This window comes from Odocoileus virginianus, chromosome 3, assembly GCF_023699985.2.
Source record: "Odocoileus virginianus isolate 20LAN1187 ecotype Illinois chromosome 3, Ovbor_1.2, whole genome shotgun sequence".
In the NCBI taxonomy this organism is placed as follows: domain Eukaryota; kingdom Metazoa; phylum Chordata; class Mammalia; order Artiodactyla; family Cervidae; genus Odocoileus; species Odocoileus virginianus.
In genome coordinates this window covers 10,748,456-10,761,631 of record NC_069676.1, presented here as the reverse complement: position 1 = coordinate 10,761,631, position 13,176 = coordinate 10,748,456, and the positions used below count along the sequence as shown (strand labels likewise).

The following is a 13,176-nucleotide window of genomic DNA, read 5'->3' as shown; positions in this document are numbered from 1 at the left end:
CTTTCACTTTTCACTTTCATGCACTGGAGAAGGAAATGGCAACCCACTCCAGTGTTCTTGCCTGGAGAATCCCAGGGACGGGGGAGCCTGGTGGGCTGCCGTCTATGGGGTCGCACAGAGTCGGACACGACTGAAGCGACTTAGCAGCAGCAGCAGCAGAGCTACCAGAACTTACGCAGGACTGGGAAACAGACTCTTGGACAGCACGAACAGAACCTTACGTGCACCAGGACCCAGGAGAAAGGAGCAGTGACCCCACAAGAGACTGACCCAGAATTGCCTGGGAGCACCCACGTCTCCAGCAGAGGCGTGGGTCAGTGGTGGCCTGCTGCAGGGTTCCGGGCACTGAGTGGAGCAGTGCTTTCATGTGATCTTTTGAAGGAGGTTGCCATCATCTTCATTATCTCCACCAGTTTGGCCCCAGGAAAATAGCCTGGAGGGAACACAGCTCCACTCAGAAAACTGGATTAAAGATTTACTGAGAGTGACCCCGCCCACCAGAACAAGACCCAGTTTCCCCCTCAGTCAGTCTCTTCCATCAGGAAGCTTCCATAAGCCTCTTATCCTTTTCCATCAGAGGGCAGACAGACTGAAAACCACAATCACAGGAAAATAACCGATCTGATCACATGGACCGCAGCCTTGTCTAACTCAATGAAACTATGAGCCAAGCCATGCAGGGCCACCCAAGACAGACGGGTCATGGTGGAGAGTTCTGACAAAATGTGGTCCACTGGAGAAGGGAATGGCAAACCACTTCAGTATTCTTGCCTTGAGAACCCCATGAACAGTATGAAAAGGCAAAATGATAGGACACTGAAAGATGAATTCACCAGGTCGGTAGGTGCCCAATACACTGCTGGAGATCAGTGGAGAAATAACTCCAGAAAAAATAAAGAGATGAAGCCAAAGCAAAAACAACACCCAGTTGTGGATGTGACTGGTGATGAAAGTATAAAGTCTGATGCTCTAAACAGCAATAATGCATAGGAACCTGGAATGTTAGATCCATGAGTCAAGGCAACTTGGAAGTGGTCAAACAGGAGATGGCAAGAGTGAACGTCAACATTTTAGGAATCAGTGAACTAAAATGGGCTGGAATGGGTGAATTTAACTCAGATGACCATTATATCTACTACTGTGGGCAAGAATCCCTTAGAAGAAATGGAGTAGCCATCATAGTCAATGGAAGAGTCCGAAACACAGCACTTGGATGCAATCTCAAAAATGACAGAATGATCTCCGTTTGTTTCCAAGGCAAATCATTCAATATCACCATAATCCAAGTCTATGCCCCGACCAGTACTGCTGAAGAAGCTGAAGTTGAATGGTTCAATGAAGACCAACAAGACCTTCTAGAGCTAACACCCTAAAAAGATGTCCTTTTCATCATAGGGGACGGGGATGCAAAAGTAGGAAGTCAAGAAACACCTAGAGTAACAGGCAAATTTGGCCTTGGAGTACGGAATGAAGCAGGGCAAAGGCTAATAGAGTTTTGCCAAGAGAACGCACTGGTCATAGCAAGTACTCTTCCAACAACACAAGAGAAGATTCCACACATGGACATCACCAGATGGTCAACACCGAAATCAGATGGATTATATTCTTTGCAGCCAAGGATGGAGAAGCTCTATACAGTCAGCAAAAACAAGACCGGGAGCTGACTGTGGCTCAGATCGTGAACTCCTTATTGCCAAATTCAGACTGAAATTGAAGAAAGTAGGGGAAACCACAAGACCATTCAGGTATGACCTAAATCAAATCCCTTATGATTATAAGGAAGTGAGAAATCGATTCAAGGGATTAGATCTGATAGACAGAGAGCCTGATGAACTATGGATGGAGGTTTGTGACACAGTACAGGAGACAGGGATCAAGACCATCCCCAAGAAAAAGAAATGCAAAAAAAGCAAAATGGCTGTCTGAGGAGGCCTTACAAATAGCTGTGAAAAGAAGAGAAGCCAAAAGCAAAGGAGAAAAGAAAGATATACCCATCTGAATGCAGAGTTCGAAAGAATAGCAAGGAGAGATAAGAAAGCCCTCCTCAGGAATCAATGCAAAGAAATAGAGGAAAACAATAGAATGGGAAAGACTAGAGATCTCTTCAAGAAAATTAGAGATACCAAGGGAACATTTCATGCAATGATGGGTTCAATCAAGGACAGAAAAGGTATGGATCTAACAGAAGCAGAAGATATTAAGAAGAGGTGGCAAGAACTGTACAAAAAGATCTTCACGACCCAGATAATCACTATGGTATGATCACTCACCTAGAGCCAGACATCCTGGAACACGAAGTCAAGTGGGCCTTAGGAAGCATCACTACAAACAAAGCTAGTGGAGGTGATGGAATTCCAATTGAGCTATTTCAAATCCTAAAAGATGATGGTGTAAAAGTGCTGCACTCAATATGCCAGCAAATTTGGAAAACTCAGCAGTGGCCACAGGACTGGAAAAGGTCAGTTTTCATTCCAATCCCAAAGGATGCTCAAACTACCGCACAATTGCACTCATCTCACACACTAGTAAAGTAATGCTCAAAATTCTCCAAGCCAGGCTTCAGCAGTATGTGAACCTTGAACTTCCAGATGTTCAAGCTGGTTTTAGAAAAGGCAGAGGAAAAAAAAAAAAAAAGGCAGAGGAACCAGAGATCAAATTGCCAATATCCGCTGGATCATCAAAAAAGCAAGAGAATTCCAGAAAAACATCTATTTCTGCTTTATTGACTATGCCAAAGCCTTTCACTGTGTGGATCACAACAAACTTTGGAAAATTCTTCAAGAGACAGGAATACCAGACCACCTGACCTGCCTCTTGAGAAACCTGTATGCAGGTCAGGAAGCAACAGTTAGAACTGGACATGAAACAAGAGACTGGTTCCAAATAGGGAAAGGAGTACATCAAGGCTGTCAACTGTCACCCTGCTTATAACTTATATGCAGAGTACATCATGAGAAATGCTGGGCTGGAAGAAGCACAAGCTGGAATCAAGATTGCCTGGAGAAATATCAATAATCTCAGATATACAGATGACACCACCCTCATGGCAGAAAGTAAAGAAGAGCTAAAGAGCCTCTTGATGTAAGTGAAAGAGGAGAGTGAAAAAGTTGGCTTAAAGCGCAACATTCAGAAAACTAAGATCACGGCATCTGGTCCCATCACGTCATGTCCAATAGATGGGGAAACAACAGAAACAATGACAGACTTTATTTTTTTGGGCTCCAAAATCACTGAAGATGGTGACTGCAACCATGAAATTAAAAGATGCTTACTCCTTGGAAGGAAAGTTATGACCAACCTAGACAGCATATTAAAAAGCAGAGACATTGCTTTGCCAACAAGGGTCTGTCTAGTAATGGCTATGGTTTTTCCAGTAGTCATGTATGGATGTGAGAGTTGGACTATAAAGAAAGCTGAGCACTGATGAATGGATGTTTTTGAACTGTGGTGTTGGAGAAGACTCTTGAGAGTCCCTTGGACTGCAAGGAGATCCAACCAGTCCATCCTCAAGGAAATCAGTCCTGAATGTTCATTGGAAGGACTGATGTTGAAGGTGAAACTCCAATACTTTGGCTACCTGATACAAAGAACTGACTCATTGGAAAAGACCGTAATGCTGGGAAATACTAAAGGTGGGAGGAGAAGGTGATGACAGAGGATGAGATGGTTGGATGGCATCACCAACTCAATGGACTTGAGTTTGAGTAAACTCTGGGAGTTGGTGATGGACAGGGAGGCCTGGCATGCTCCAGTCCATGGAGTCCCAAAGAGTCAGACATGACTGAATGACTGAACTGAACTGAACAGGCCAGACCTAACTGAATGCACAACAGAAGAAAAGGCTATACAGTAAAATCTGCATTGGCTCAAGAATAAGGTCATCCTAACTATAAGTTCAGAGAAGGCAATGGCACCCCACTCCAGTACTCTTGCTTGGCAAATCTCATGGATGGAGGAGCCTTGTAGGCTGCAGTCCATGGGGTCGCTAAGAGTTGAACATGACTGAACGACTTCACTTTCACTTTTCACTTTCATGCATTGAAGAAGGAAATGGTAACCCACTCCAGTGTTCTTGCCTGGAGAATCCCAGGGATGGCGGAGCCTGGTGGGCTGCAGTCTTATGGGGTGGCACAGAGTCGGACACAACTGAAGCGACTTAGCAGCAGCAGCAGAAACTATAAGTTACCAATTTTATCTTTTCTGGGCATGAAGATGAGGGAAACACCCTAGGGATGTTAACTCTGAGGCATGGTGACTAGCATCAACCCTCAAGATATTAGAGTCAGCAGCTAGATTCAATAGTAAAAGGCCTGCCACTCTTTAGGGGGGAGTCATTTCAATGACTGCTCTCTTGTGCAAAGCTAGTGAAGAACTTAGGATGGAGTCTCTTTTGACTATCCCCACTCAGCTGAACCTCTTGAATTCTCATCACACTTGGCATTATTCTGTGAGTCAACTCTCCTCTCACGAGGTATGGTTGCTTTCTTTACCTAACATTATTGTGGCTCAATGTTAATCTTGACCACGCAACTTTACTTCCAGCAACCCAGGATGATGATGACCATGACTGTCCTATGCTAACTCATTACCTTCTTACAAGATGACTTAACAAGAAACTCCTATTGATGCTGCTAACTTAATTTTCTTTAACAGGTGGATTTTACTTAAAGGATGTACAGTGACATCACCTAGCTGGATATGCAATAGTACCCACGGTGGACATGACTGAAAGCTCTTATCTACCAGGCTCAAAGTTGGCACAACAGGCTGTATTAATTGCTTGATACAGAGCTTGCCAGCTAGCTAAGGATTAAGTAGCGAGTATTTACATCGACAGCTACTCTGCTTTAGGAGTAGCTCTTGATTTTGGAATCCTCTGAAAGAGAAGGGTACTTCTTACTTCCTCAGGCCAACACATAAAGAGTGAGAAGCTAGTGTCAGAATTTTATTAGACTCTATACAATTACCTAAACAATTGGACATTATTAAAATACCTGGACATTTCAAATTTGATTCAATAGAGGCTACAGGGAATTCACTGACATGGCTGCTAAAGGAGGTGCTTTAAGTTCTATTTCTGTCCAGCTTCAAGAATGTCTGCTGCTCAAACCTGACCCCCAATGTAACTGTTAGGAAAACTTCTACAGGCTCACAACTCAGTACTGGGGACTTCCCTGGTGGTCCAGTGGTAACGAATCCACCTGTCAGTGCTGGGGACATGGGTTTGAGCCCTGATCCCGAAGATCCCACATGCTGGGGGGCAGCTAAGCCTGTGCACGTAACTCCTGAGCCCACACACCAAGAGCCCGCGCTCCACAACCAGAGGAGCCACCACAGCGAGAAGCCTGTGCGCTAGACAGGAGCCTCTGCGAGAGCGACTGGAGAAACTCCGAAGGCAGCAATGAAGACCCAGTGCAGCCAAACATAAAAGCGGAAAGTTGACAATTTCAAATTAAAAAAACTTACTACCAGAAGATGAAAAATAAATACAGGAAAAGAAAGGTGGATTCTTTGATCCCACCTCACAAGTATGGCTTGGACCAAGTAAGAGACTTGTAGTGCCTATAGGAGCTCAGTTACCCTTATTCTAGCATGTGTCTTCCCTGGCCCATTTGGCTTCTGAAAAAATAATTTTATGGGGGAAACAGGTCGGTGCTCCCTTGAGCTGGCCTGCTGTTCCAACCGCATCTCCCACTCTAATAAACTTTATTTCCCTCTCAAAAACAAATAATAATTTTTTGAGGGAAACAGTGTATGTGGAAGCCCTACCCTATGGTAGCCCACAGGATACACTCCATGAGTCACAAGGTCACCTTTCTCTTCCTAAAGACAACTTGATTTACAGCAAATGGACTTTGTCCAAATGCCACCATCTTAAGGATACAAATATATTCTGGTAATGATCTGTGTCTTCACACTGACTGACGCTTTTCCCGGAACAAGAGCAACAGATTATCAGAAGATGAACTGCTGTTGGGGGCTCCCCTGATGGCCCAGTGGTGAAGAATCCACCTGCAATGCAGGAGCTGCAGGAGCTGCAACCCACTCCAGTATTCTTGCCTTGACAATCCCAAGGACAGAGGCGCCTAGCAAGCTACAGTCCACAGGGTCACAAACAGTTGGACACAACTGAGCGACTGAGCACACACAGAAACTGCTATTGGAAAAAATATTTTGTTTGGGGGATCCCTTCGAGTTGCATACTGACTGAAGAACTCACTTCACCTAACAAATAATTAAATCCATTTCTAATATTTGGCCAATGATACAGAATGTTCAGTGTACCTACATTCCCCAACCTTCAGGACTGGTGGAAAGAACTAACACCACCATCAAACCTCAATTATCAAAACTCTCACAGACTTTCATGGCCAAAAGCTCTCCCTTTGGTTTTTCTCAAACTTAGGTCCACTCTTTTGGGTAAAACATCAATTGTCTGCTTTTGAAATAATCACTGGGAAATCTATATGCTTAGATGAAGGCATGAATGAACCAGTATTACTGAAAGGTGATACATTAGTGTCAAGGGCTCATTAAAGCACTTAAAAGAAAATGAAAAACTAGTAACTATTTTCACAGTAAGCGCCTGGGAGACAAAGGCCTTAAGGCCACAGGACCTGGAGATTTTGTCCACTGGAGAAGACGCAAGGCAAAGGACTCTGTGCTTCCCTGGCGCCTCAGTGGTAAAGAATCTGCCTGCTGATGTGGGAGACAACAGGTTCCATCCCTGGGTTGGGAAGATAGCCTGAAGAAGGAAATGGCAACCCACTCCAGTATTCTTGCCTGGAAAATCCCACGGACAGAGGAGCCTGCTGGCCTACAGTCCCTGGGGTCACGAAAGACTAAGACACAACTTAGAGGCCAAACCAACAACAAAGGACTCGTTACAGCCACACTGAAAGGGGTGATAGCTTACGGTGGTCAGTGTCAGGTTCATGACCTCCAAAGGAGAAGATTTCACTCCGGAACCAAAAACGCACTCAGTCACTCACAGCTTTGTGCAGCAGAGATTTTATTAAAGTGAAAGGACAGAGAAAGCTTCTGACACAGACATGAGAAGCGGGGAGAAAGAGTACCCACCATGGTTGACTTAAGCAGAGCATTATATACATTTTCAACTGGTTACTAGTAATGCATCAGAAGAATATCTCAAGGTCATAAAGCTCTCACCAGACCCTCTCCTGCAACACACATCTTGAGATAACATCAGTACAAGATTAGCCAGAAGGAACAGGGTTCATGTCCTCAAGAAAGATACATTGCTGTTATTTAGCCATTAACTTGGAGCCTAACTGACTAAGACAAAGAACGTACATTACACCTCCTTCTTAAGGGGGTCTTGGCCTCCTTATCAACCTGCTGAAAGTTAACTGTTTATCAGGGGCCATATCAGATATTACTAACAAATTCTGGTGCTTCAAACCTTAAAGGAGTAAGCTCTTGGATTCATACTTATCACCTTAAAAAGACTTCTCCCAGGACTTCCCTGGTGGTCCAGTGGCTAAGAATCTGCCTTGCAATTCAGGTGACATGGGTTCAATCCCTGGTCAGGGAACTAAGATCCCACGTTCTGAGAGCAACTGAGCCCACACTGCAACTACTGAAGCTTATGTGCTGCAACAAAAGACCCCACATGATGCAATGAAGACCTCCTGAGCCACAACTAAGACCTGACGCAGCCAAATAAACAAAATGTTTTTAGTTGAAAAAAAATAAAAATAAAAAGACTTCTCCCGAATGGATACAACTCAAATGTCCCTTCCTGACACCCAGCTTCTACTCGCCAGCACTAGCAGACCAGAATGAGAAGGGGACACCTGAAGAAAGATGCTAGACAAGACCTGTCTAATGATTACCTTGATTTCTTACATTTCTGCTTATGAGCCAAATGTATTTTTTCTTTTTTTCTTTTAATTTTTTCCATTTATTTTTATTAGTTGGAGGCTAATTACTTTACAACATTGCAGTGGTTTTTGTCATACATTGACATGAATTAGCCATGGATTTACATGTATTCCCCATCCCGGTCCCCCCTCCCACCTCCCTCTCCACCCGATCCCTCTGGGTCTTCCCAGTGTACCAGGCCCGAGCACTTGTCTCATGCATGCCCAAATGTATTTTTCTTGGGTTCAATCGGATGCAAGCATCAAAATCAATCCAATTGCTGGGTTTTTGGCCAATTACTTACATCCAGCACTTCTAAATTACCCTGGTGGATTTTACCTCTCCGGGGTTCAGACTGGCTAGTCCTTAGGGATTTTATCTTACCAGAACCTCTAATACCAAGCAAGCTACAGCTGGTATTGAGAGAGTCAATTTCTAGGAAAGTTGATGACAAGTCCAGGGTCCCGAGCAGGAGAAACGGGTCCAAGGTTCTCAAGGAAGAGAAAAGGACAAACATTCTTTTTCTACATTGCTTTGTCTTAGTCAATATAACAATGTATCTTGCTTGAGGACATGTTTCTCCTTAACAAGAAACTTCTGACTAATCCTGTTATCTTAACAGGTATGTTGTGGGAGTGGGTCTGGTAAGATCTTCCATTGTTGGTTCCAATCTTGTTAATTTAAGATGCATGCTGTGGGAGTGAGTCTGGTAAAAGTATATAAGGCATTAATAAGACAAGTGAGGGGGTGCACTCTCCATCCCCCTTCTGATGTCTGTGTCAGAAGCTTTCTCTGGCCCTTTTTATACTTTAATAAAACTCTGCTACACAAAAGCTCTCGAGTTATCAAGCCTGGTCCCTGGTCCCGAAGCTAAATCTCCTTCGGAGATCATGTAAGCTATCAGTATTACTCGTCAGGGCCCACTTATGCGGCCAACTAGTGACACCTGTTCTGAAAGTGAAAGTGAAGTCGCTCAGTCGTGTCCGACTCTGCAACCCCATGGACTGCAGCCTACCAGGCTCCTCTGTCCAAGGGATTTCCAGGCAAGGATACTGGAGTGAGTTGCCATTTCCTTCTCCAGAGTATCTTCCTGACCCAGGGATCAAACCCGGGTCTCCTGCATTGTAGTTAGAGGCTTTACAGTCTGAGCCACCAAGGAAGTCACACCTGTTCTGACCATAAATATTCCTTTTCACTAGATGTTACTCGGCCCCAGTCAGAACAACGTGCTAGAGTTAAACCTAAAAATGTAGCCCATCTTTTTGGTGGTGTTATTCCCCAGTTAGGGGATGAATTTATTTGGCAATTCCAGGATGAAGTGAAGTGAAGTTGCTCAGTCATGTCCGACTCTTTGCGACCCTGTGGACTGTAGCCCACCCGGCTCCTCTGTCCATGGGATTCTCCAGGCAAGAATCCTGGAGTGGGTTGCCATTTCCTCCTCGAGGGGATCCTCACGACCCAGGGATCGGACCCAGGTCTCCCGCATTGCAGGCAGACACTTTAACCTCTGAGCCGCCAGGGAACCCCAATTCCAGGATAAGTCCACCTAAATATGAAGATCTCTCTTTGCTGGGAACAAACTAAGTGTACCAAAGACAATCAACCCAACAATGTGAGTAAAATAGGGTGAATACTGCCTGAAAATTGTTGACATACTATTTTAACTTTAAGAACCAGTGATTTGAGACTTCCCTGGTGGTCCAGTGGTTAAGACTCTGAGCTCCCAATGTAGGTGGCCCAGGTTTGATCCCTGGTCCGGGAACTAGATCCCATATGCCACAACTAAGAGCCCACATGCTGCAACTAAGACCCAGCACAGCCAATAAAATTTAAAAACAAAAAAACAGTGATTCGAGACTGCCATAGCAGTCCACTAGTTGGGACTCCATGCTTCCATCACAGTGAAATGAAAGTCACTCAGTCGTGTCCAACTATGGAATTATCCAGGTGAGAATAGTGAAGTGGGTAGCCATTCCCTTCTCCAGGGGATCTTCCCGACCCAGGAATCAAACCAGAGTCTCCTACACTGCAGGCGGATTCTTTACGAGCTGAGCTGTCAGGGAAGCCCTATAGGTGGGATCTTACCATACCACAGGGGGCGTGGTAAGATCCCACATATCATATAGTGCAGCCAAAAACTTAAATTTTAAAAAAAAAAAATTGTGACTAGAACTGCCTGGTTGGGAGAGCCAGGAATACACTCGGAGGCTCCTAATAAGACACAATGGATCACTGGAAAAAATTTAAGATCTTGGTTTCCCCCAGTTTGGCTAGGAAAATGCATAGTTGATTTCCCTTGAGCCCAGGGTCAACTACGGAAACACCTTGGAAATAACCCCTGCCAATCTGCCTTTAATGGGAGCGCATTGGTTTCAATCAGTTTTCCACTGGTGTGACCATTTGGCCAAGATATTTGTTCCTTCCCTTGGAGGAGAAGGTGTTATTATTCACATAAGTGAAAGTTGAAAGTCAAAGTCGCTCAGTCATGTCAGACTCTTTGCGATCCCGAGGACTATACAGTCCATAGAATTCTTCAGGCTAGAATACTAGAGCAGGTAGGTAGCCTTTCCCTTCTCCAGGGGATCTTCCAAACCCAGGGATCAAACCCAGGTCTCCTACATTGCAAGCAGATTCTTTGCCAGCTGAGCCACAAGGGAAGCCTTTACTCACATAAAGGCTTTAACAAAATGTACCCAGCAAGACTTGAAAAACAGTAATCAAGCTACTGGTGTGCTCAACTTGGAAGTTCCCATGATGAAAAAAGCAGTCCTACAGAATCGTTTGTCTCTGGATATTTTAACTGCTTTCCAATGGGGAACTTGAACTATCAAACTATGTTTTGATACCTGATGAGTTTTCTAATATAACCTGTGTTATAACACACATGAAGAATCAAATTTCTGCTCTGAATGATCCTCTTCCCAATTTTAGGGAAACTACTAGGACAATGGTTTGGTTCAGGAGGATCCTGGTTTAAATCTTTAGTGGTGACATTGTTACTCATACAAATGATTTTGATTACCAGTTTGTATAAGTTATAAAGTGGCTGTTTCTTGCCTTCTGTGCTATGTATTTCCTACTCCTACTAAGATAATGACATCTAAACAATTTGAAACTATTGATCACATGATTGCATCTTTAGTTCTCTACGAAATAATGGACACGCACAATGCACATGCATGGTAAAACTAGCCTAAAAGTCCTGTTGGACAACTTTTCAGGTGACAAAGCCACGGAGGGGCAGTGCTGACAGGACAGATCAGCCATGAACGTTTACCAAGTCGAACTTCCAACCAAAGGACTTCCCGTAAGAAAGACAACCGGAGAGGCACAAGGATTCCATATGATGTAGTTCTAGGTGGTTATTCTCAGCGTTCTCTCATGTAAAAATATCCACAGACAAGAAGTAAATCTGTAAAATAAGCATACGTCCTTGGCTCTATGGGAAAAATGATAATTAAAACTCTGCATCTGGGACTTCCCTGGTGGTCCAGCGGCTAAGACTCCATGCTCCCAAAGCAGGGGGCTGTGGTTCCAGCCCCAGTCAGGGAACTAGATCCCACAAGGCAAAACTTAATTCGCAAGCTACAACTAAAGATTCCGCTTGCACAACAAAGATGGAACAGTCCACGTGCTGCAATTAAGGCCCAACGCAACCAAATAAACAAACATTAAAATAAAAAAAAACACTGCGTCCACTTGAATGCACCAAGACAACAACTATTGGATGATAATGACATCACGACCGGGGGACCAACGCTTGCGTTTGAAAAAGTGGGATGGGTTCTGGACATTCAGGCATTTATTGCCAGCCCTGGGAAGAGCTAGACCCGGGCACCCGGGGGCGGGGCAGGAGGGGTGTAGGGGCATGAATTTGAGCCCTGCTTCCCAAACATTTGGAAAACTCAGGAGAAAACGGGACGGCGGACACCCCCCGCTCCCCGCCCCAGAGACCACAGCGCCTCCCACGGACGAACCCACGGTGACTGGGTCAAGACTGTCCTTTGTTGACCTTCCCTGTGGTCACCGCACGCTATGGGGCAGACAACGGCAGGCTGCGGGCACCGAGAGGCTCCAGTCCTGGAGACAATGCTGCCGGGTGCCGTGACTGGGCCAGACGCTCGGGGTACCAGCTGCCAGCCCAGGCACCACGCGGTGAACCAGACAGGACTGGGGTCCGAGCGGAGCAAACTCTGGAGCTGACAGCGGGAAGGCCCGGGTCCGGCCATGGACGGTTACGTCCAGCTCCTGTCTCGCATATTCACCATTTTGTGGCTTCCGGCGTCCCCTCAAAGTCGCCACTGGGGCCCCCACGTCCGGTCCCACGACTGGCGTAGGTCACAGCGCGACAAACGTAGTGACAGAGCTACCGCGGGCCCTCGCGGTCGAAGGCGACGCCAAGCCACACGGGGCATGGCGTGACGGACGCCCACGCCGTTTTCGTGAACGGAGCGTCCTCCCACCCACCTTCCCCAGAGGCGCCCCTAATTGGACATTTCTTAAGGCTCCGCCCCTTTGCGCCTAAGCATCTGTGGGCCCATATGTTCCCACCAGTGCTGTCTGTAAATAGGTAGCCTCACCGCCTGGTCGGTCACTGCAGCTTCTTCCGAAAGCAAGAAACGGGTGTGCACCAGGAAATTTAAGTGTCAGTTTTCAGAAGAAGGAACACCAATCCAAGTCAGGCTAGAACAGGAGAGCGTGATGTCCTGCAAGAGTCAGGGTCTTGGGATAATGCTTTGAGACCACACGTGGAACTGTGACCCTTGTGAAGACTTTGCATGCGGCAGCTAAAGATACCGCGTGCCGCAAGGAAGATCGAAGAACCTGTGCAACAACTAAGACCAGGCACAGCCAAATAAAATATTTTTAAATGACCAAATGTAATATAGTCTGGCTTCATTTGCATCTTTGACTGCTGACAGTGCTGAGGCTTTCACCCATTCCTTCCCCACTCCCACATATTTGTTACTTTAGATAAAGATACCCACGGCCTTGAATGAAATTGGCTCTGGTGGAAAGTCTGAACACAGCCCTAGCCTGAGCACAGACACTCTTCTAAGACCAACCACAGACTGAGATTTTTTTCAATAAAGCTTTCACATTTTACACTGGAAGGAACTTTACCTCCGTGTTTTAGTGCTTCCCTAGAGAACTTTGAAATGCAAGTAGCTATCATATCCCTAAGACAATTGAATTGCTTATTTTTATTGATATAAAATAAAGGTTATGTAAATGTGGGTTGTACCTGAAAACTCTCAATATGTTAAACAGATTGGATCAAAACTAATGCAA

General features: G+C 45.3%; 1 long non-coding RNA gene across 1 annotated transcript in view; it reads right to left on the bottom strand.

The window, feature by feature from the left end:
- The window catches only part of LOC110149501 (uncharacterized), a 30,835-nt gene extending 18,533 nt beyond the window's left edge, over window positions 1–12,302 (bottom strand). The window contains exon 1 of the long non-coding RNA XR_011486340.1: window positions 12,150–12,302. This is a non-coding gene — a long non-coding RNA (uncharacterized lncRNA). The remainder of the gene's footprint in view (window positions 1–12,149) is intronic.
- Between the last annotated feature and the right edge of the window lie 874 nt (window positions 12,303–13,176).